This window comes from Aquarana catesbeiana, linkage group LG10 (genome assembly GCF_042186555.1).
Source record: "Aquarana catesbeiana isolate 2022-GZ linkage group LG10, ASM4218655v1, whole genome shotgun sequence".
Classification (NCBI taxonomy): Eukaryota; Metazoa; Chordata; class Amphibia; order Anura; family Ranidae; genus Aquarana; species Aquarana catesbeiana.
The window spans coordinates 247495102-247499843 of record NC_133333.1 but is presented as its reverse complement, the minus strand read 5'-3'; the positions used below and the strand labels follow the sequence as shown (position 1 = coordinate 247499843).

The 4742-nt window shown below is 40.9% G+C and overlaps 1 protein-coding gene across 1 annotated transcript in view; it reads right to left on the bottom strand.

The window, feature by feature from the left end:
• LOC141109912 (rho guanine nucleotide exchange factor 16-like) overlaps positions 1-3333 on the bottom strand; it is a 23545-nt gene extending 20212 nt beyond the window's left edge. The window contains exon 1 of the mRNA XM_073601165.1: positions 3146-3333. The gene's annotated coding sequence lies outside the window, so the exon portion shown is untranslated. The remainder of the gene's footprint in view (positions 1-3145) is intronic.
• Positions 3334-4742: the final 1409 nt, after the last annotated feature.

Sequence of the window (4742 nt, the reverse complement as noted above, 5' to 3'; positions counted from 1 at the left end):
ATAGTAGAGCATACTTAAAATTTGAAAAGAAAAACCATGACAACTTAACCGGGGTGAGGAGATACAATCTCAGGGGAACTTTCAGCAATTAAGATTTCCATGTATAGCACTAACGTGTTCTGTGGCGATGTACAACGTCTACGTTGGGGGCAGGGATGATAACAGAAGATCATACTGAAAATACCAAAATGGAATAACAGCATTACCCAAGCTGAGAAGAGTTACGACCTCACGAGACAAGAACATTTTCAGAGGATAGGATTTTGGCATGTAGCACCAACCAGTTCTGTGGCGATGTACAATGGCTATGTTGGGGCCTAAAAGCAACGATGGTGCAACACACTTTGTTTTGTTGGGGGCTATAGCAAAGACAATAGAGCATACTTAAATTTGAAAAGAAACATGACAACCCAACTGGAGAGGAGTTTTTCAATCTCAGGGGAACTTTCGGCGAATAGGTTTTCTGTATATAGCACCCACTTGTACTGTGGCGATGTACAATGGCTATGTTGGGGCCTACAGCCAATGATGGTGCAACATATTTGATGTACAATGGCTTTAACAAAGACCATAGAGAGTACCTAAGCTGGAAAGTAAACAAACAGACAACCAACCGGAGAGTTGCAATCTCAAGGGAGCTTTCAGCAGAATAAGAATTCGCGATATAGCACCAACTTGTTCCTGTGGCGATGTACAAAGCCTATGTTAGGGACTAGAACAAGAACAGCATAGCGTGCTTAAAACACGGACAACAAAGCCCAAGAAGAGTATACACCTGCAGGAGACAAGGACGTTTTCAGTGGATGGGATTTTGGCATATAGCACCAACTTGTTCTGTGGCGATGTACAATGCTACGTTGGGGCTTACAGCAACGATGGTGCAATACACTTCGAATAAAAAAAAAAAAAAAAAAAAAAAAAAAAAAAAACGGGAAGAGGAAATAAAATAAAATAAAAAATGAAGAAGGACAATCCAACCCAAGAAGAGTTTACAATGGTCAAGGGGGACTGTCAGTTAAATGATTCCCGCATATAGCGCCAACATGTTCTGTGGTGATGTACAAAGACTATACCAATGACAGTAGAGTATACTTATTATTGCGCCAACAGTTTATGCAGCACTTTACAAAATGGTATTAAATACAAAAAAAAAAAAAAAAAAAGGAAGAAAAATGTGACAACTCAGCCCAAGAAAAGTTTACAAGCTCAAGGGGATTTTCAGCAAATAAGATTTTCATATAATATATATATATATATATATATATATATATATATATATATATATATATATATATATATATATATATATATATATATATATATATATATATATATATAGCACCGACTTGTTCTGTGGTGATGTACAATGTTTATAATGTGGGCTGTACAAATGACAGTAGAGAATACTTAAAACGGGAAGAGGAAAAAAATAAGAAATATAAACGACAACTCAACCAGAGAAGAGTTTGCAATCTCAAGGGATTGCCAGTTAATATGATTTCTGCAATATAGCGCCAACAGTTTTGTGGCGATGTACAAAAGACTATAACAATGCCAGTAGAGCATAATTATTGCGCCAACAGTTTACTGTACATGGCGACTTTACAATATGTAATTAAATACAAAAAATAAAACATGACACGACCCAGCCCAAAGAAGAATTTACAAGCTTAAGGGGATTTTCAGCAAATAAGATCTTCGTATGTAGCACCAACTTACTCTGTGGCAATGTACAAAAAAAAAAAAAAAAAATTATATTATATTATATTATATATATATATATATTCTGCGGCGATGTACAAAGGACTATACTGAAGGACACAATAATACTACTACTGTAAACAATATGTAAATGGGAGAAGGACAAAAAATAAATAAAATAAATTAATTATGACAACCCAACCTGAGATGATTTAAATTTCAAGGGGATTGCCAGTTAATGTGATTTCCGCACATAACACCAACATGTGCTGTGGTGATGTACAAAGACTATACTGAAAGATTATATATAATGACAGTAGAACATACTTATTATATGGGATTTTTTTTGCATCAACCGTTTGTGTTGCACTTTTTCCGTAATAGATATAAATACAAAAAGCATAAACACGACACACCAGCCTGAAAAGAATTTCAAGGAGATTTCCGCATATAGCACCAACTGTTCTGTGGCGATGTATAACATTTAAAATTGGGGGGGGGGGGGGTGGGCTATACAATGACAGCAGAGCATAATTAAATACATGAATAAACAGGACACCCAGCCCGAGAAGGGTTTACAAACTCAAGGGACGTTTCGCGATTAAGATTTCTGCAAGTAGCACCAACATGTTCTGCGCCATGTACAGCGTTTATAATGAAGGGGGGGGGGAGGGCTATACAATGACAGCAGAGCATAATTAAATCATGAACAAACACGACACCCCAGCCCGAGAAGGGTTTACAAACTCAAGGGAACGTTCCGCGATTAAGAGTTCTGCAAGTAGCACCAACATGTTCTGCGGCGATGTACAGCGTTTATAATGAAGGGGGGGGGCCCTATACAATGACAGCAGAGCATAATTAAATACATGATTAAAACACGACACCCCAACCCGAGAAGAGTTTACCATCTTAGGGAACGTTCAGCAAATAAGGTTCTACGTATAGCACCAACTTGTTCTGTGGCGGTGTACAATATCTATAGAGAGGGGGGTCTATAATAATGACGGTAGAGCATACCTAAATACCAATAGGGAATGAGCACAAAAACCTGGAAGGAGCGCACAACCTTTACGAGACAAAGAAGCTTTCAGAATAGGATTTTTGGCACATAGCACCAACTTGTTCTGTGGCGATGTACAAAGTCTATAATGGGGGGGTTATGGCAGTGACATGCAAATGGGAAAAGGAAAGCATGCAGAAATCCAACCGGAGAAGAGTTTACAAATCTCAGCAAGTGGAACTTTTCGTTTTTGGTGAATAGGATTACCAAGGAAGGACAATAGGCGGTGGGGGGGGGATCGAGGACAAGCAGCAGCAACCGATTAGTGTGCAGGAACTATTGTATAAGCCTAGAGGGACCCAGCCCAGCATTGCATTGCATGCAGAGATTGCCTGCAGCTGTTGTTGCAAAGTTTCTCATTTTGGGAAGTTTGGTTCTTACCTGTCTGGGAGTTCCCAGAATCCTCCAGGGGTGGGGTGGGGGGGCGATGGTTAGAAGGGACCCAGGTTGGGGTGACTAAGGCTCTTCATAATGAAGCTGTCGTTGCAGAAGACATTACTGTGTGAAGTGTCTCCTCCCTGCAGTCGTTTCCTGTGTACGTCTCTCCTCTCTAGGTCAGCCCCACTCAGCTGCTGGACAAAAGCTGCAGCACTTCCAGAAGAAGGGGGAGGGAGGGCTCTCTGCAGAGCTGCCATCACACTGGAATGGCTCCTCCCCTCCTCCCCACAAAGCTGCTTAGGACTGCGACTGCTGTGTTGGGAAGTGTTCACCACGGCGGAAGGGCTGAGCGGCTGCTGGGGGACTACAACTCCCAGCATGCATGATACGACTCCGAAGGCTTTCTTATTGCTCCATTCACACTTGTGCGACTTTAAAGTGCAACTTTGGATGGGTGCGACTTTGGCTTTGACCAATGCCATAGCTCCGTCCCAACTGTCCCGATTTGAAACGTTCCTGCAGTACTTCGGTCCGACTTCCACGCGTCTTGACCATAGCTCCCAACTGTCCTGGATTTTGCGGGACTGTCCCCTGATGTGGAGCAATGTCCCTCTGTCCCTCTTTCCTACTCATTTGTCCCTCATTTTGTCTGATCTATATAATTGTGTATAAAATGCACTTTTTATCTTTTAAAAAGTGTTTCCCAGCGCTAAACCTTTCATCCAATTTCTAAATTGCTACATTTGTAAATTTTAAAAGTCATTATAAAGGAATAATATCAGTAAAAGAAAAGCCCTTGTGGATTTAATTAACTTTTTTTTTTTTTTTGATTAATTCTCCTTTAAGGGGGTGTGGCAGGGGGCGTGTCCTATGCCTACATACGTTTGTTAGTAGGTGTCCCTCGTTCCCATCTCATAATGTTGGGAGGTATGTCAACGCTAATGGACAACTGTCGCACCTACAACACTCAGGTGAGACTTTGGAGCATTTACATTGCAGTCTATGGCACTCAAGCACACCTCCCAACTTTCTGAGATGGGAATGAGGGACACCTATCAGCAAAAGTATGGCGGCATAGGACACACCCCCTGTCACGCCCCCTTAAAGGAGAATTGTACAAAAAAACAAGATGGGTTAAACCCACAACTGCTTTTTTTTTTTTACCACTACTATTCCTTTATAATATTGACTTTCGGAATTTACAAATGCAGCAATTTAGAAATCAGATGAAAGGTTTAGCACCGGGAAAACACTTTTTGAAAGATAAAAAGTGCATTTTATATACCACTATATAGATCAGAGCAAAATGAGGGACAAATGAGGAGGAAAGAGGACAGAGGGACATTGCTCCAAATCAGGGACAGTCCCGCAAAATCCGGGACAGTTGGGAGCTAATGTAAAGCCACGTGGAAGTCGGACCGAAGTACTGTGTTTTCAAAGTTTCTTTGACTTTAAACTGCACATCTGTGAAGGGCTGTAGTTTGGAAAACGTGGGGTGCGACTTGTCATGTGACTTTAGTGTCCAAAGTCGCACAAGTGTGAATGGAGCCTTATAAAGGAACTGCAGTCTGCTCACGTAATTTGTAATAAAAACATCTTT